This window comes from Eublepharis macularius, chromosome 3, assembly GCF_028583425.1.
Source record: "Eublepharis macularius isolate TG4126 chromosome 3, MPM_Emac_v1.0, whole genome shotgun sequence".
NCBI classification, from domain to species: Eukaryota; Metazoa; Chordata; class Lepidosauria; order Squamata; family Eublepharidae; genus Eublepharis; species Eublepharis macularius.
This window is the reverse complement of record NC_072792.1, coordinates 100,040,391-100,061,240: the sequence shown is the minus strand read 5'-3', so window position 1 is coordinate 100,061,240 and position 20,850 is coordinate 100,040,391. Positions and strand designations below refer to the sequence as shown.

Below are 20,850 nucleotides of genomic sequence, written 5' to 3'. Positions count from 1 at the left end.
TTTCCAACTTAGAGGAACTCAAGGTGGCTTACAATAGAAACATAAACATAAAAATATATCGAAACACAGTTAAAAACTACTGTTATATTAAAAAGTGGCTTAACAGTCTTCAGCTGCCTCCTCAGTGAGGAAGCCAGGCACACTGGGGTGACTGTTCCATAATCATGGGGGTGCCGTCAAAAAAAGCCATCTCTTGTGTTCCCACCAACTGGGAGGGCCTCTCCCTCTGATCTTAACTTCCAGGCAGAAACCTATAGGAGAAGACAGGCTTTCAGATATCCGGGACCCAAGCCACGTACAGCTTTAAAGGATAGAACCTTGAACTGGGCTCATGAGAACATCAGTTGCCAACGTAGTTGCTGTAATATCAGGGTCCCTTGTCCCCAGTAGCTGGCTCCAACCAGTGGTGTAGCCATAGCATTCAGTACCAGCTGCAGCTTCTGATCACTTGTAACTATAGATGAGCATGAACAGAAAAAAAAAACTCGAACATGATGTTTGTTGTTCGTTGCCATCCAAGAACAGGGGCTCACGAAACACCATGAACACGGCCCTGTTCACGAACAAGTTCATCATTTGCTGTTCGTAGGGGCCCGCAGGCTCTCCTCCAGCCATCATCCAAGTTTGGTCAAGATCCCTACTGCACCACTCCCAGAAACCTGACCTGAGCAGGCACCAGGAAAGGTACCAATAATAAATAGATGGTTGTTGTGGATTTTCTGGGCTGTATAAATAATATAAATAATAGCTTGGCCCCAGAGCCTGGCAGCAGCCCTGGAACCTGAGGTGGTAGATCCATATCCCACCACACACAAAGAAAAGTCAAGCTCCAATGCGCTCTCTCTATCAAAATGCTAACAGCAGCTCTCCCTCTCCACAGTCTGCAGACTAGCCAGAGCTGGGAGCCCCCCCCCTCCCCCATGGTCTTTGCTCTCTTGTAACAAATTTAGAGCTCCACACTTGGAAGGAAGACCTGCCTATCAAGCTAAATTGGGCTAAGATTGGGGTTTCCAGGGCAACAGCAGGAGTTCAGACAATCCCTGCCTAAGTTGCCAAGGGAATTGATTGCAGGTGCCAGACTGTCTGGCTTGACGAACAGCAACGAACGAGGCTTGCAACGACCACCTGTTCATTTAGAATGGGGCCTAACAAACAGCTTGTTCTCGAACAGCAGATTGGGCTGTTCATGGCTTTTTTTTATTCATATTGCTGTTCATGCCCATCTCTACTCGTAACTGAAGAGTATAGGGGACAAGCAGAAAAATGGGCAACATTTGCAGCTGTAGTGGGATCAGCAATGATCACTACTCTTTCTTTTTTATTCGAACATCTCCCAATAAGTTAGAAAGTTGCGCTTCTCATGTTATCTATAATGAGAAGCTATTTTGGTTCTGCCATGATATTACATACTGTAAACTTAATGGAAAAGTGAAGGAAGCTTAATAATTATGAATAGGTCCCAATTTAATTGATACCATCATCAAAATGTTAGTTTACAGAACTTTATATTACCTACAGTACACTTTAATTAGATACTGTTTCTTAAACATTTTAGTATGTTAAAAATGGTATATGACATAACATATTAACAAGCAACCCAAATGGCCTTATGTCAGTTGGAATTAAGAAGTTATTTCAAATCATGAATATCTGTAGATGAGCAAAAAAAACTGGATCAGGTTGAGCCTGCAGATCAATAGCACCACTTTCCAGAAATAGGCGAGCTGAGAAGTCAATGGGCTGGATCTGACGTTTGTTTCCTGTTAAAAGAAAGTACTTCTGCAAGTGGAACAGAGTTTCACCCACCAATTCAACTCACCAAGTGACCAAAAACGATACTCTAAGAGATGGGCTGGTCAGGAATATTATGGGGGAGATAAAGTAGGAGTCCACAGAGGGATGGGAGAATTGGTAATAACCACCTTTGGATTCAACCCATTATGGCAGAACCAAAATAGCAGGGGTGTCCAAATTCTTTCTTTGTGGGCCACATATTCAGAAATCCATGTGTGTACTAGCTGTATTAATTTTTTATAATGGTGAAGTATAGCCTGTTAGCTATCCAAAAATGTTTTAGCAGCAATATAAAAGCCATTCAAAATATTTTAGTATCAATACAAAAGCCATTCCAGAACAGATAAAACTGTATTCATAGAAAAGGGCACCATTACAGGCCTAGTGACAGTCACTGATCAATTCTGATCAAGTCAATGAGACTACTGGCATTTAACAGATTGAACTACTCTCTAGAACTGTGGGGTGCATTCAGCCAAGTCACATCTCAATTCTGACTTGAGGTTTTCATCACTGAGGGCTGTTTTCAGCTTTGATTTCAGCAGTTTCATGAAGGAGAATGTACTATCGCAGAGCCTGGTAGGCACAAACATTGCCCAGAGTTTGGCCACACAACCAGCAATTTCTGGGATTCTTATATTTATCTCTAAATTTCCAGGGATATTGTGTCTTCTTGGTGGGCATAGCTCATTTTCAGTTTAAACAGTTCTTTTAAAATTTATACTTAATTACAAAAAAAGGAAAAAATGGAAATAAAAAACTGTCTAAAGTCTTAGAGATTCCAAAATATTGCAAACATGTTTTGCTCAGTAGATCATTTATATAAATTGCAACATTTCTTCTCTAGTATTCTTCTCAGGGTGATACTGATGCCAATACATGGTGATGATGTTTTCTTGTACTGATTGTTTCCCCTCCCACATGAATCTATTTCCCATTACTTTGGTCATTAGTATACTAGACTTTGCCAACTGAAATTTTTATAGTCTGTATAACTGTGTGTACTGTTTTCTGTTTCCAATATTGTGCTAGTAATGTACATGCAGCTATCACTAAATTCTTAATTATATCTTTGGAATCCAATTTTAAATAATTAGGTAAGAATTAAATAATTAGGTAAGAATTTTGGGATTGCATGTTATCAGTGTGCATCTGATAGGGCAGATGTTTGTCAGTAATTGTTCATAATTTCCTAGTTTTATGGTGTGATTTTAGTGGAATTAAAACTAAACAGCTACAGGGCAAGCTGAATCTGGCCCCTGGGCAGCATGTTGGATGCCCTTGCATTATTGTTAGTGGGCAGAATCAAATACACTAGTGGCCAAAATTGTGGAAACCTTTTGGAAAAAGTACATTTTTGTGGTTTGATAGCTCATAACACCACTTTTTTTGGAGTAATACCATAAAATTATGTATCAATGGAAAGATAATTTAATCAAGAATGTAAAGCAGTAACTTTTATGAAGGAAATTTTTTTAGAACAGTAGTTATAAAGAAGAAAATTGAAACACAGAAAAAATGAGTTATACAACAATTCTCACCATGTCAGATAACACTTAGTTGGGTAACCTTTTGCTTTAATTACAGCCTTACAACGCCTTCCCATGGAGTGAACCAAGTTTTTTAGTTTGGCAGCTGTTATAATGTGAAACCACGATTGAGTTATTGCTTCTATTAATTGCGGTTTATTGCTGGGTTGTTTCTCACTAACCAGTTTCTTTAGTTGGCTCCATAGATTTTCGATGGGGTTAAGGTCTGGGATATTCCCAGGCCTTTCCAACAGTGGGATATGATTATCTTGAAACCACTTTTTGCACACAGCAGCAACATGACATGGAGCTGAATCTTGTTGAAATATAAATGCTTTATTATCTTGGAAAAGATCACATGTGGAAGGCTTCTGTTTGGGCTCAAGTATTTCATTTATGTATTTTGGGGCATTTATATTGCCATTTATCACGCAAACTCTGCCCACACCTTTTGAGGTCATACAACCCCATATCATAACACTAACTGGGTGTTTCACAGTAGGTGTAATGCAAGCAGGATGCAAATCTAATCCCTCATCTGCGCCGAACAGTCCTTGCACTCAACTTCACATTGAATTGCACCATTTCGTTCTGTATACACCCCAATGATTTTCTTCTGTCACCTAGGCTCAGTCTCTCAATTCTTCTATCATCCCTTGCTTGTGCGCACCTTTTCCTGCCTTTACCAGTCTGATATTGTAGTGACCGAGTTGCCTTATACCTCTTCAAAAATTTAGAAATGCCACCTTGGTTAAGTTTCCACCAATTTTTCTTCTAATTTCTGTAGGCTTCTAACTGTAGCCTTGTTCACTTAATAGTACTATTTTACATCACTTTCTGGGTGACCAGTCAACTCTTTGTGCAATTTCTTTAATCGTATTACGTTGAATGGCTACATTCAAATGAAGGAAAGCTACTTCATATCAACCTAAGCAAGTTGTGCTTCCTTTTCCTTGTTATTTGGCTATAAGATTTGATAGAATACAGATAACTGAACAAACTTTGTTGCATTACATTCTTGATTAAATTATGTTTCCATTGATATATAATTTTATGGTATTACTCCAAACAAAAGTAGTGTTATGAGCCATCAAACCTCAAAAATGCACTTTTCCAAAAGGTTTCCACAATCTTGGCCACTAGTGTACTTATAATTTAAAGTGGAGCACAATTTACAGCTTCAACAGTTAGAAGATCACCCACATAGGCTCAATTAGTGATTTTGGTGAGATATCGTATCTTCTGGTGCTAGGCGGAATGAATCCCAATGTCCGATTTGCCACTTCCTGGCTCTATCAGGCCCATAGTAATAAACAACCTACTATGTTCTATTAAAATGTAACAAATAAAAACTATCACACATTGTTAATTAACCAACTAGTGAATGAATAAAAGCATTTGTTGCTGAATCTACCAATTAGGGTCTGCAGTAATTCTTTTTAATAATAATGTCTGCATTCAAAAACACAAGGAAGCATTATTCAACCAATACTGAATGGTTATATGAAGTCTACATACTCTAACAGGCTATAGGTGAATGATAAAGCTGCAAGCTTTCAGAAAAAAAGGAGAGCAAGTGTTATCTATCCTATCATGAAAAAGTACTTCATCTTGACTATGCAAGGGGGAACACCACTTCTAAACTATTTTTAAAATTGGTTGTTGTGGGTTTTCCGGGCTGTATTGCCGTGGTCTTGGCATTGTAGTTCCTGACGTTTCGCCAGCAGCTGTGGCTGGCATCTTCAGAGGTGTAGCACCAAAAGCTTTTGGTGCTACACCTCTGAAGATGCCAGCCACAGCTGCTGGCGAAACGTCAGGAACTACAATGCCAAGACCACGGCAATACAGCCCGGAAAACCCACAACAACCATCGTTCTCCGGCCGTGAAAGCCTTCGACAATATATTTTTAAAATTATTCTTTAAACTACTCTAAATAAATACTATGATTTTGGTTTGTGGAAGACAGTTAACCACTAGCAAAGATGTGATTCCAAGACACCATTTCTATCCATGTAATCTTTAAAAAGTTCAAACAAAATGATACTTTAGGGCCAAACTACACATTAAAATGGAGGTTGGATTATAATTTAAAACAGCTCCATGTTCCCAGCAATGTCTAGTAAAATAAGCTGTGTTACATCATCATGCTCACACTTTCTCCACCCTCTACACCTCCATGGAAACCCCAATATTTGGATGGTGGAAGCACAAGCAACCGTAGCATAATATCTTCTTTTTGACTTGATGTTACTGGGGAAAGATGAAGAAGTTGCTGTCATGACAACCATGTATCCTTTACTATGTGAAGTTAGACCAAATTTAACAGGAAATAATTATTTCTTGAAGAATCTGTGTAAATTTTTACAGCACTAAACTAGATTTTACATGGAACAGGAAAAAGTTTTGCTGTTCTGTCTTTAATAGCTGAAATAAAAGATTAACCTTCTTGAAATTAAAATATAGTTTATTTCAGAAAACCCAAATAAGGAATTTAAGTCTTAATGTACTGGCATGTATCCTACCTCAGCAACCTTCTTCCAGTCTAAGTGGCTCTTCTGTGGGGGAAAGTTTCCTTAGACTGGAAGAGGGGTTCAAACATTGGACTGTAGAGTGGTATACATAACTTACTGGTAAAAGAAAAAAAATAACTTACATACAATACATGAAAATATAAAATCTTTATTTGGGCTTATATTACATATATAAAGAATAAAAACTACCAGAACAATTAGGTTTCATAAGCAGAGTTTAATTCTGGTTAAGAAAACCAGTTACTTTCATCATCATTTATATCCCACCTTTCAGACAATTATCTCCCAGGCAGCTCATATCAATTAGACAGACAAGCCTAGCCCAAACATTAGCAAACTCTAAATACAAGGAATGGAGAATGGAGAGAAATAATAGGGGAGGAAAATTAATTTGACAGTTAAAATTTATATTCAACTGGGTCAGTTGAAAATCTTTCCTCATTGATGACCTTGCTTGGGTCCTGTGGCTCTATTCTTCAGACAGATTACTAGAAAACAAACTTCAGTTTGTTAAAGGTACCTTTATTCAGATGTTAGAAATTGGGAGTTCTGAAGACTTCCATATTCTATCAGCACACTGCCTGGAGTGGGAGAGACTCATAAGCCCAGCAACTAGCCAGGCTCATGGCTATCATGAATAAATTTGGTTTGTTTGTGACATCTGAATTGCACCAAAGAATACAGAAAGCCATTTGAATTGGCCAAAGCCAGACCCACTTGGTAGTCACTGACAAGCTACTGCTGGAAAAGGCAGTAGTATTTAACATGGTTCGTTCTTTGCTCTTACATTATTCCCTCTAAAAGAACGCAAAGAGAATAAAGCATTCTTTTGGTTTGGTTGTTGTGGATTTTCCGGGCTGTATCGCCATGGTCTTGGCATTGCAGTTCCTGCCGTTTCGCCAGCAGCTGTGACTGGCATCTTCAGAGGTGTAACACTGAAAGACAGATATCTCGCGGATTCGGTTTCGTTTTCTCCGCCATGTCGGACGCTCCTCTTCGCTGGCTCGAGAGGATGCGGCCGAGCACCCTGTCCGGGCGGCTGATCTGCAAAGATTAGCCCCCAAAACTCCCAGTGAGGGAGGCTGGGTCCGGGACGCTGCGGGAAGAGCCCCCTGGAATCAATGCGGGGGGTTAATTGCCCGTTTGTCCCTACGGAGGCCGGCGGACGTGCGCGGCGCCTCGAGTGCTGCCGGGCCATGAGAAACGGCAAAGAGCAGAATTAGGCGAGAGCCTACAAGTAAGCGAATTCCTTCTGTTATTACAAGCGTATGTGAAGGAGAGGTGAGATCTGAAGCCAAGAAGGCTCACTCTTCCCCTTTGCTGAGTCTCAAAATTTGGTTGGCGCCCCCCCCCAAAATGGCAACAAAGAAACAAAGTCCTGCCCTTGGCAAGTCAGTTTCGGCTGCCTTAAAGGGAGAATCGTTGGAGGAAATTGTACGGAGGGCGGTTGGTGAAGCTATAAAACCCTTTGTTGACAAGCTGAATGAAACAGATCAAAGGGTGGGCTTAATTGAGAGCGAAGTGAAAACCATCAAGGAAGCAGCGGGGGGGGGCAGAGAAGTCTGCTCGGGAAAGTGCGTCACTCGTGAAGGCTACGAATAAAGAGCTTAAACTGGTGGAGAATCAGTTGATCGGGCTACAAGTGGAACGAACACAGACAATTTTGCGCCTCCAGAATGTGAAAGAGGAGGAAAACGAGGACTTACGGGGTCTTGTCTCGGAACTATTGGCGACACCCGCGAGGGCAACTAAAGAAGAAGTTAAAAGCGCCATTTTGGAAGCCCGTCGGGCTACTTCAAAGTATGCAATGAAGCGTCAGTTGCCGCGCGAGATCATCATCGATTTTTCATCTAAGAGGATCCGGGACACTATCCTATACAATTCATACAATGCGGATTTGGACTTCTTGGGCAACAAAATTAAGATATTGAAAGACGTCCCATTTCTAGTCCGGAAGAGACGTTTTAAGTATAAAAAGTTCGCAGCTCTTCTGAGAGAACGTGGAATAAAGTACAAATGGTTATTTCCGGAAGGAATCTGGTTCACCCATAAAGATCAAGCCTTTAAGATATTATCAGAAGATCAACTAAGGGATTTTGAGGACAGGAACCCAGAATTCCAGTGCACCAAGCAAGACGAAAAGGAGAAGTCTGAGGGGGAGGGGGAGGAAACGAGCAATGCGGCTGCAGTTGCGCAGAGAGAACTCCGTCCGGGACCCAGGAGGGGAAGAAAAATTTAACTTGAAATTAAATTGTAATTTGCATTTAGTAAGGTCAACCACTCCATCAATATAATATAAAGCTTTAACTTTTGAATAATGGCAGTATGAAGGGAAAACAGAAATGTAGTGTTTAGTGTTTAGTGTTTGTAGGGTACCTTCCCCTTTTTTCCACCCCTCCCTCCCTCTTCCTTTTTTCTTTCCTCTTTCCTATCCCTTGTGTTATTGTAGTCTTTTGTAGTTACTGTTTTGTAGGGTATGTATGTATGTAGTAGTTGTATGTTAGATATTGAAAATAAAAAATTATATAAAAAAAAAAAGAAAGACAGATATCTCGCTCAGTGCTACACCTCTGAAGATGCCAGCCACAGCTGCTGGCGAAACGTCAGGAACTACAATGCCAAGACCACGGCGATAGTCTGGAAAATCCAAAACAACCATCCATCTCCAGCCGTGAAAGCCTTCGACAATATATTCTTTTAGTTTATCGACTTTTTATATTTTAATGATAAAATATAACAGGACATGACAGATATATGTAAAATTACTCAGGTGTTAAACAGGTGGCCAGACAGAACTTTGTAGTATTAGAATTTAGACTCAAGATGGCCAAATGGGACCCCCATGTTCCACTCAGTATGCCACGGTATACCCACTGAAAGGGGAGGTGAGAATGGGTTTTTCAGTTTTTCGTGGATTTTTCAGCTGCCACTAAAACATGACGCTGAACCTTTAGTCTCATCCTGCAGAACTCTACTTAGATTTATATGACATGTATTTGATTATATGTTTTCCTCAATAAAATGCAAAGTATATTCTATGATCTATACTTGTCACTTCCAAGAGAGATTACTGCAATGCACTCTAAGTGGAGATGACCTTGAAGGCTGTTTAGAAACTTAAATTAGTTCCGAGTACAACAGAATGCAGACTTCAAACAGCATACACGTGTTCTTAAAGATCTCCATTGGCTGTAGTCAATTTCCAATCTCAATGCACGATGCCAATCTGAATTTGTAAAGTTTTACATTACTTGGGTCTAAGGAACTTAAAGGATCACCATGTCCTAAAAAATCCTGGCCCAGCACTGTGCCCTGTCATCCTTCCCCTTATAGATCTGCAGTCACAGTTCTCTCATTCCCAACATATATTTTTGCTATGAAAGTACATGCATGAATATAGTGTCTATAGCCCTGTCCATGTTACAGTGAATACATGTACAATCCACACATATATGCATAAACCTGTTTGTAAGAAAGAGCAAACACAAATGAAACGGGATCAGTGCCTAGATAAAAGTGAGGTTTAGAGTACCAATTAAATCAGCTGAACATGCATTGAATGTAACATGAGAATTACTCGACACATTTATAAAGAAAAGCAAGCATACACTGTACATGGATTGTACGTGTATTCATTGTAATTAGGGCTGTGCTATTCAGGTTCCGCTTTGGGCAAAGTTACCCAAAACGGACGCAATTCGGCAAGTCTCGGCATTCCTGAAGTGGAATGCCGAAGCTAAGCTTACCGAAGCGATTCGAGCGACTTCGGCAAGCTTCGGGGCTTGTTTAAAGTGCCCCGCCGTTCTTTGAAAGCAGCGGCAGGGCCCTTTAAACATCAACCCCCCCCCACCTACCTTGTGGTGGCTCTGGGCCAGCTCCTTTGCCGCTGCCATGCTTCTGCCCGAGCCTATGGGGTGGTGGGGAAGGCCAGAGCTGCCGCCTCTGGCCCTTCCTGCCCCTCAAATGGCCACAGCGTGCTGGCACCACAGCGGCCATTTGAGGGTCAGGAAGGGCCGGAGGAGGCAGAGAAAGCCCTTCCTGCCCCTCAAATGGCCGCAGCGGCAGCGCACCATGGCCATTTGAGGGGCAGGAAGGGCTGGAGGAGGTGGCTCCGGCCTTCCCCATCACCCTGCCAGCTCGGTACAGCGGTGCGGCAGCAGAGGAGCTGATTGGCTCCAGGCCGTGCTGCCTTGTGCTGCCGTCGCCCAGCTGATAACCCTCCCACCACCAGGTAAGTGGGTGGGGGTTGGAGGGGTCTCCCCACGGTTGGGTGGGGGTGGAGAGGTCTCCCCAGGGGGGGTGGGGGTAGAGGGGTTGCCCCAGGGGGGGTGGGTGGTGGTAGTGGGGAGTTTTCCCCCCTTGATTCAGTATGGTCTGAATCTTCACAGAGCATACCGAAGCAATTCCCGACCCTGAACCCAAAGTGGCTTGCCACTTCGGATTTGGGGGTATCCCAAATTGGTTTCCCGCTTCGGGTAAACCCGAAGCCGGAATACCAAATATAGCCATCCATGCACAGCTCTAATTGTAACTTAAGAATAGAGCTTCTGAATACCCAAGTCTGTCCCCCTCCTAATCCACCAAACCCACTGGAACCAGATGGGGCAGGTATCTTACTTAAACTGGCAACAGGAGAGGGCCAGATGACTATATAAGCCGAATTAGATACTATACTGTTAGGTGTGCTAGGGACTGAAGTTGGGACTGTGTGAAAAGTCCATAATTTACTTCTGAATTACAGCTCCTTTCCATTACCATGAAAAGTTGTATCTGGCAAAGTAGACTGTAGTCTATAAAAACGATCACACAAAAACTGCAATATTCCTTGTTTCACAAAACATGACAGTCTCCCTCACTTTTGTTATAAATTGTTTTTAATAAAAACTTTAAAATTTTGGAAGAGCACTGGGTAACCTTGGGCCATTTACACTTTCTTGGCTTCAAATACTTATACTAGTTGTTGTCAGGGTAAAATGGAGGTCAAGATAAATGAATGCAAACCACCTCTGGTACCATAAATATTTAAATAATTAATATACATGTATATATGCTGTAAAATTGAAATGGCAAAACAGCAGCTTGGATTTAAAAATAATTTCATATGTTTACTTATAGAAACAGTTGAAGATATAGAGCATTCATTTAAAAAATCCTACAAGAGTTGAGGAGAACAGATTAATCTATGCAATATAGAAAGCATATGCTGCAAATCCTTCTTGAAAGTATACTTTTAGTGGTATACAACAGTTACAAAGTTCCATCTTAAGCAAGTATAGCACTAGCCAAAGGGCTTCAGAACTCATGGCTACATGAATTTGTTTTAGAAAGATGACTCCAAGTTGCAAAACTCAAAATATGAGCAAGTTTTATATCTGTCAAAAACAAAGTATTTTCAGGGTTGTGCAGAACTACTCAAGAGAGAAGCATTCAAATATCACATTAACACTGCATTCCTAAGCAGATTTACTCAGAATCCTACTCAAAGTCTATTTAGGAAAGTGTTCTTAGGATTGCATTGTCATGGTTCAATCCTATAGATATGTTCCACTAACGATACCACCTTCCTCCAGTGCAAGCTGCCTTCCTTGACACAAGAAGCCTTTTCACTAGCGGAACAAGCCCAGTTAGGCTCCAGCTCTAACTCACTTAGCTACAGAATTCAGCGATGCTCTTGGTGTCCTGTCAAAACCGACCAACACTGCATTTAATGAGTGAAAGAGGTAAAGAGTACAGGTCTGTGATTCGAGAATCAGATTTCGGAAAAATACCCAAATCTGGTCAGATTCATAAGGTTCAGTATTTCCGAATTGGGCCCAGCATACTGAAGCAAAGCTTTCCGAAGCAATTTGGGTCGCTTTGGAAAGCATTGAGGGCAGCCAGCAGCACTTTGCTTGCTGTTTGCATTTGCAAACAATCAGCAAAGTTCTGCTGCTTTCAAACTTCCCACTTTTTTTTACCAGAGGGGAGGGGTAGGAGTGAGTGACTCACTCCTTCTGCCCCCTCCCATCTTGGTAAAAAAAAAGTAGGAAGCTTGAAAGCAGTTTTCTTGCTGGTTGTTGTGGGTTTTCCAGGCTGTATTGCCGTGGTCTTGGCATTGTAGTTCCTGACGTTTCGCCAGCAGCTGTGGCTGGCATCTTCAGAGGTGTAGCACCAAAAGACAGAGATCTCTCAGTGTCACAGTGTGGAAAAGATGTAGGTCATTTGTATCTACTCAGGGGGGGTGGGGTTGAGCTGAGTCATCCTGTAAGAGTTTCCCAGGGTGTGGAATGCTAATGGCGGGAGGCTTCACTGTATCCTGAGGAGGTTCCTTTGCATATGGATTGGTACTTGATGTGCTAATCTTCTCTGCAGGGCTATTGTCGGGGATAGAATGTTTTGTTAGCCTGGTGTTTTTCAGAACTGGAAACCATGCTCTGTTCATTCTTAAGGTTTCTTCTTTCCTGTTGAAGTTTTGCTTATGCTTGTGAATTTCAATGGCTTCCCTGTGCAGTCTGACAAAGTAGTTGGAAGTGTTGTCCAGTATTTTGGTGTCCTGGAATAGGATACTGTGCCCTGTTTGCGTTAGGCTATGTTCAGCCACTGCTGATTTTTCAGGTTGTCCAAGTCTGCAGTGTCTTTCATGTTCTTTTATTCTTGTCTGGATGCTACGCTTTGTGGTCCCGATATAGACTTGTCCACAGCTGCAGGGTATACGGTATACTCCTGCAGAGGTGAGGGGGTCTCTACTGTCTTTTGCTGATCGTAGCATCTGTTGTATTTTTCGGGTGGGTCTGAATACTGCTTGAAGGTTATGCTTTTTCATAAGCTTTCCCATCTGATCAGTAATTCCTTTGATATATGGCAAAAACACTTTTCCTGTAGGAGACTGTTTTTCCTTGGTTGTTTGATTCATCCTGGGTTTGATTACTCTTCGGATTTCATTTCTGGAGTAGCCATTTGCCTGAAGTGCGTGGTTTAGATGATTAATTTCCTCATTGAGAAAGTGCGGCTCACATATCCGTCTTGCACGATCCACTAATGTTTTCATTATGCCTCTTTTCTGTCGGGGGTGGTGATTGGAGTTTTTGTGTAAGTACCGATCAGTGTGAGTTGGTTTCCTGTAGACCTTGTGACCTAACTGAAAGTTTGCTTTGCGGATGACCAAGGTATCCAGGAATGGGAGTTTTCCCTCAATTTCTTTCTCCATTGTGAATTGTATGTTCAGGTGGATGTTGTTGAGATGATTCAAAAACCCCATCAATTCTTCCTCCCCATGGCTCCAAATGATAAATGTATCATCCACAAACCGGAACCATACACTAGGTTTGTGGGGTGCTGATTCTAGAGCTGTTTTTTCAAAATGTTCCATGTAGAAGTTTGCTATAACTGGGCTGAGAAGGCTCCCCATGGCCACCCCATCCATCTGTTCATAGAATTCGTTGTCCCATTGGAAGTAACTGGTTGTCAGACAATGATGGAATAAGGCTGTTACATCCTCTGGGAAAATCTGATTAATCAGTGCAATAGTGTCTTTTACTGGAACCTTGGTAAACAGGGATACAACATCAAAACTGACAAGTATGTCTTGTGGATTGAGTTTCAGAGAACTGATTTTGTTGATGAAATCTGCTGAATCTTTGATGTAAGACGAGGTTTTCCCGATGTGGTCCTGCAGGAGATCTGCCAGATGTCTAGCTAATTCATATGTCGGTGAACCAATGGCACTCACAATGGGTCGGAGTGGGACTGAATCCTTATGTATTTTGGGGAGTCCATATAGTCTAGGTGGCTGTGCTTCAGTCTTCAGACTGGGTGGCTGTGCTTCAGCATTCTTCCAGCCAATGGGATTCTCTGGAAGGAGAGTGTCTCTTCTGAAATGCTGCAGGATTTTAAATTGGAGGCTTGCCTTAAGCGAGCTTCCATTTTCCCCTGACTTAGAAAGAGACATGAGAGTCTACCTGGATTCTCTGTCTATGTGGTGGTCTGGGACTTGGCTGGCCTTCTGGTGGACTCATCTGGATTCTGGACTGCAAGAATTGGATTCCTTGGTGACTGACTGACTCATTGCTGGACTAAAGGAGACTGGTAGGAGAGTCAGTCACTGACTCACTGGGTTTTCTCTTTGGGGAGAAACCCAGACTCACTAGGTATTCTCTTTCCCCATAGGGAATGGAGAGTGAACGAAGATAGGGACACCTTCTCTGGAATGCCATAAAATGGCCCTCAAAGTCCAATCTCCCTGAAACTTGGGGGTGGGAGGACAGGCAGGAGCAGGTTCCCTGAAAATTTGGTGCATTTTGCTTGCAAAATGCCACCCCAAGCCACCTAGAAAGACCCCTTGTTTTTCCCCACAGGGAATAATGGAGAGTGGAGGCAGATGGAGGTACCTTCTTTGGGAGGCCATAACATGGCCTCTCAAAGTCCAATCGTTCTGAAACTTGGGGAGTCATTAAAGGAGAGCTAGGAGAAGGTCCCCACCTGAATATTACTGACACTGCACACCCCTAATAAAGAGATGTAGCTTTAGAGGAATATTTCTTTACATAAGATACCTACAGGATATTAAGATTAAGAAAGAATATTTAGGCCCTTAGAATAGACAATATACCACATGATATAGAAAAGTTCTGGCAAGCACAAGTGCCTAGCTGGAGTTGAGACAGATGGTGCTGCTGTGATGGCTGGCTCAGTAACTAGACAGGATGACAAATGCATGAAAGAGTGAATAGATTGGTGTTCCAACATTGTGTTACACATAAATCAGTTACTTTTAGTAATTTTAAAAAGAACTGAAAATTATACAACACAGACATAATTAAGAAAACTTGACTTGAAATTTCAGACCTGAAATTATCTTATTGATTCAAGCAGTACTGAAGTAAGACTTGACTGGCTAGTAGAAAACAATGGCCGACTATCAAGTTGAACCACAATTTCTGGATTCCTTAAAACAGTAAGAATTATGTTTCGTGTGGAAGAAAGCCCCTTCCCCCACCCCCACCCCTTCTAAAAACTAGGATTAACGAGAAGTCGCTCAATGTACATCAGAAGCCAGTAAAGATGTCTTTTGCTCCCTTTCATTTCCATATTTGAAAGTGCAGAGCTCTAAATGTCAAGCTGAGTGACTGAAAACCACAAACATTTCCACTATTTGTTAGGTTTTTCATTAGGAACAAAGTAGTAGCAGTGGAATGGCTTAATTTGGGGGGACCCAAACCTCAGCGGTACAGACTGCATCAGCTGTGGTCAAGAAGTGCTACTTTTAGGGAAGACATGAAGAGAAAGCATGCAGATTAATGTAGTTGCTGGAACTAAGAATTGGTGGAATAAACAACATAGGGTTGAAAGATGGAAACACTGGTCCTCCACTATACAATGTACATCAAGTACACGGGGTCTGCACTGATAATCGATACTCTTTTGTTCATCCTTCAATGAAGGGTGACCTGATCGATACAGGGCCTTCTTTCTTCAGCCGAGAAAGAATGCAAAGGGCTACAAAACTTACCTTGCAATGTCACAGAGTCAACTTCTGCTAGCAATTTTAAAGCAGTAGTAAAGGAATACTTCAAATGCATGTGTTTACAGGGTTTACTGTTCCCATAAAGACAGCACCACTTCATAAATGTAAAACAGTTAAACAATTCAAATATCACAAATCCACACAATGTATTTAATATATTTAATATTACATCTTGCCTCCTTAGATTCAAGGCAGCTAAAAAAGATAAATTATAAAAAGTGTTAATATTAACATTGGCCTAATATAAAGCAGAAAAAATAAATGAGCCATTCAACTTTTCAACTACTTATCTAAGCCAATGGTTCTGAAACTTTTGGGGGCACCACCCCACTGATTCCATAAACTCATCCTCAGTGCTCCCATCCTACACTCTTAAAAGCATTGTTTAGAATTGCAGTTTACATAACCTGCTAAGGAAGATACTAACAATAAAATTCAAAACAGTAACAACCGAACATGTGTTCAAAATCCAATTAAAACTCTTTAATCTAATTAATGCATCAAAATTAATGAACTTGATCCAGTGATACCAGTTTTTCAAGTCTGTAGTCATTTAGCAGGAATCTTAGATGCTACATTTAGTAGCTACTTCAGTAAATTCTTAATGGGATGGGCTTGATTAAGTAATACCAGTTTCCCAATGATTAAATATTATGTTAAAGACTAGCAAAAACTTGAAAAATGACAGACAAAAGCATACATGGTGACAACAGTTCCTCAAAACATGCTCTGATTAGAGCTCTGGTGGCATATTTACTAAAAATTCCAATACTTTCCACCAGATTTCAACACCATGCAGAGGCAGAATCTTGAAGCAAGGAAGGCGTTTTTTCACTCTAGGCTCTATTTTTTTTTTTGAAAAATTTTTTATTGGGTTAGAATCCATTATTTTTACATTACATTCAATTTTCCCCAAATTTTTCATTCCTAACCCCCTCCCTTTCCCCCCCTTTTGTTGACTTCCAACAGCTTTCCCACCCTTTGTCCCTTTTCCCTTACTTCTGTTAAATTCCTCTATCTAAAACAGATATACATTCTCTATTATATTAAGCAGTACATCCTTAACTACTTTTCTCATTATATACCCAAACTGTAAATCTTTGTTTCCATCTTAGATAAACAATTTATCCCCTTTTCCAGTTTCAAATATTTCTATATATCATAAACCATAAAAATCTTATAATTAAATCAAACAATTTGACTTATTCTCTATATATTCCTCATTCTATCTTTTTATGGTAATTCTCTATAGCACATCACATAATCAATCAATTTAACTCTTCTGTACATTCAGTTTGGTGCATATAAATCTTATCAAAGAAAGAAAATATTGTTAGTTATTCACTCCTTATATTTAAACCTTATCATTAATTATTTTCTATCAATATTCTATCTATTAACCTATATATATCTATTTATATATCAATCTGTTAACTGCTTATTAATTCACATTTATCTTTTCCTCCCTCGGTAAAGTCACCCCCCTCTATTATACTTTTATTATACTTCAGTAGTTCTCAAACTGCCACAGTTTTCCTCCCACCTCCCATTTCTTCTCCAGATATTGTTTCAGCTTCTCCCAATCTGTGTTAAACTGCCCTGAGTCCAGATTTCTCAGTTTTCTTGTCATCTTGTCCATTTCTGCCATGTACAGCAATTTGTAGATCCAATCTTCAATAGTTGGCACTTCTTGTACTTTCCATTTTTGCGCATACAAAAGTCTAGCTGCTGCTGTCATATAAAATATCAACGTCCTATGCTGGGCTGGAATTCCCTCCATTCCCAAGTTTAGTAGCAGGAGTTCTGGGTTCTTATTTATTTGAAATTGTAAAATTTCACTCATTTCTCTTATTACTTCCCCCCAGTACTGCCTAGCTACCTCACACGACCACCACATGTGATAGAGGGAGCCCTCATGCTTCTTACATTTCCAGCATTTATTAGAAGTATTCAAGTTCCCTAGCGCAATCTTCTTTGGTGTCATGTACCAACGATAAATCATTTTGTAAATGTTCTCTTTAATATTAGTACATGTCGTTATCTTCATTGTAGTTTTCCACAAGTATTCCCATGCCTCCATTGTTATTTCTTTATTAAAGTTTATAGCCCATTTCACCATTTGTGTTTTAACTATCTCATCCTCGGTATACCATTTCAACAGTACTTGGTATACCTTGGATATTCTTTTCTTGTCCTCTTTAAGAAGGGTCTGCTCTAGTTCCGAATTCTCTATTCGTATACCTCCGTTTACAGAGTCCGAGTTATATAAGTCTCTAATCTGTCTGTACTGGAACCAGTCATAGTTAGGTGATAGTTCCTCTTGTGTCTTTATTCTAAGTTTAGATGCTTCAGTTTTAGTTATTTCTTTGTATGTTAAACATTGTTGTTCATTATCAACAGCTCTCGGGTCTATCACCTCATACGGAACCACCCACAAGGGAGTTCCTTCTTGTAGATAAATTCTATACTTCTTCCAGATTGTATATAAACTTCTCCGTACAAAATGATGCAGGAACATCGAGTTGACCTTTACTTTGTCATGCCATAGATATGCGTGCCATCCAAATATTTTTTTATATCCCTCTAGGGCTAGTAGTTTCTTGTTCTTTAATGTCATCCATTCTTTCAACCAAACTAGGCAGATTGCGTCATGATAAAGTCTCAGATTGGGCAGTTGCATTCCGCCTCTTTCCTTTGCATCTTGTAGAACTTTCACTTTCACTCGAGGCTTCTTGCCTGCCCAAACAAAATCTGATATTTTCCTCTGCCATTTTTCAAATTGTTTAGAGTCTCTGATGATTGGTATTGTCTGTAGCAAAAACATTACTCTTGGTAACACATTCATCTTAACTGCTGCAATCCTACCCAACCATGACAAATTCAATCTGTTCCATTTAATCAAGTCTCTCTCTATCTGAGTCCATAGTTTTTCATAATTGTTTTTGAACAAATCTATATTCTTTGCAGTTAATTCGACTCCCAAATATTTCACTTTGCTTGTTACTTCACAGTCCGTTGTTTCCATTAATAGTTGTTGTTTCTGCTTGGTCATGTTTTTGCATAGTATCTTTGACTTCTTTTTGTTAATATAAAAACCTGCCAAGTCTCCAAACTCCTTAATCTTATCTATCACTCTTGGCATATTCTCCAGTGGGTCCTCTACAATTAACATTATGTCGTCCGCAAATGCTCTGACCTTATATGAATAGTCCTTTATTTTAATTCCCCGAATTTCCTCATCTTGACGTATTTGTATCATCAGAACCTCCAACACTAAAATAAACAACAATGGAGATAACGGGCAACCTTGTCTTGTTCCTTTGCTTATCGTCAATTTCTTAGTCAATTCATCATTCACCACAATTGCTGCAGTCTGGTCTCTGTAGATTTCCTTAATTGCTCTGATGAATCTTTCTCCCAGTTGTAGCTTTTCCATAGTGGCAAACATAAAGTCCCAGTTTAAATTGTCAAACGCTTTTTCAGCATCTACAAAGAAGAAGCCAACCTCTTTGTCACAACGCTTATCGTAGTATTCAATAGCATTGATCACTGTCCTTAGATTGTCTCTTATTTGTCTATCTGGCAAAAAGCCTGCTTGTTCCTCCTCTATAACTTCCGAGAGCCACCCCTTCAATCTCTCCGCCAATATCTTCGCAAGAATTTTATAGTCATTGTTAAGTAGCGATATGGGTCTGTAATTTTTCACGTTAGTCAGGTCTTGGCCCTCTTTTGGGATCAATGATATGTTCGCTTCACTCCAAGTAGCTGGAATCCTTTGATCCCTTAAAATTCCATTTATCACCTCTTTTAGGAATGGTGCCAGTTCATTAGCCATTACCTTATAAAATTTAGCCGTAAGTCCATCTGGCCCTGGCGCCTTTCCTAGATTTGCAGATTGTATTGCCTTACTTATTTCCTCGTCAGTTACTTCACTGTTCAGCTTGTTTCTCCAAGCTTCCGAGATTTCTGGAAGTTTGATCTTCTCCAAATATGACGCTATTGATTCTTTATTCACTTCTTTCTTATTATACAATTTAGCGTAAAATTTATAAAAGGCTCTACTAATGGTAGTCTGCTCCAAATACGTTTTGTTATCTTCACAAATTTTATTTATTATTTTCTTTTCCCTTTTCTTCTTCAATTGCCATGCCAGGTACTTCCCAGGTTTATTAGCGCCCTCAAACGCTTTTTGATTCAGTCTTTTAAGATTCCATTCCATTTCTTTATTACTCATTGCTGTTAGCTGTTCCTGAAGTATTTTAATTTCCTGGTATATTTTCTTTTTCCCTGGTCTCTTTTTTAGCTGTGTTTCTTTGGCTTTTATTTTCTCCTCAATCTCTTGTCTTTTCTCCTCTTTCTTCTTTCTTGCTCTACCATTTAAATCCATTAGTATGCCCCTTACAACCGCCTTGTAAGCATCCCAAACTTTATTGGTTGGTACTTCTTTATTCACGTTGTATTGTATAAAAAACTTTGTCTCTCTTCTCAATATTTCCATATTCTCATTTTCCTGTAACAAGTCCTCATTTATTCTCCATGCTTTCCTTTTTCTCCTTTTTCCTAGTTTCCACATAATTGGATTATGATCTGAGCCTACCATCGGCATTATTTCCACCTCTTTAGTCCATAACGCTAAGTCTTTTGAGGCCCAGATCATATCAATTCTTGATAATGTAGAATGCCTTGCAGAATAAAAAGTAAACTGTCTGCTTTTAGGATATTTTCTCCTCCATACATCTTCAAGAGTCTCTTGTTGAATCAACTCAAAAAAAAGCTTTGGTAAAAGTCCTTTTTTCTTTTGTGCCGTTGTAGTTTTTTTATCTAGTTCCAAGTCTGTCACTCCATTGAAGTCTCCAGCAAGAATTATCTGGTCATATACAAAATCATCTAAATGCTTCCTCAAATCCTCAAAGAAGCTTTCTTTTGCACCATTAGGTGCATAGAGTCCGACTACCAACACTTTCTTTAAATTCCAAATACATTCCACTGCTACAAATCTAGCTTCCACATCTCTCATAACAAATTTTGGCTGTAGCTCCTCTTTTAGGTTCAGCACCACTCCTCTTTTTTTCTTATTAGAGGCCGCTACAAATTCTTTGCCCAGTTTTCCAGATTTTAAATATTTTACATCCTGTTTTCTAATATGGGTCTCTTGCAAACACACAATGTCACATTTTTGTTTTAGTAGCCAGTGAAAAATGTTTTTCCTCTTATTCGGTGAGTTTAGTCCATTTACATTCCAAGATAGTACTTTACACTCCATACTCATGGTCTTGTTGGTAAGTCCTTTTCATTGTCCTTAATAAATCGCTCCATCTCTCGCTCAGATCTGATGCGTTTTTGGCCCCTCCAAACTCAAAGGACACTCCTTCCGGTAACTCCCATCTGTACCTGATTTTCATGTCCTTCAAAATCTGAATTAGCACTTTATATTTTTTCCGGTCTAATAACACTGATCTGGGCAATTCCATTATGATAATCGTCTTGCCATCA

The 20,850-nt window shown here is 40.1% G+C and overlaps 1 protein-coding gene across 2 annotated transcripts in view; it reads right to left on the bottom strand.

Annotated features, from left to right (window-relative positions):
• SCAF4 (SR-related CTD associated factor 4) overlaps positions 1-20,850 on the bottom strand; it is an 88,979-nt gene that overhangs the window by 54,582 nt on the left and 13,547 nt on the right. The gene's annotated exons all lie outside the window — the stretch shown is intronic.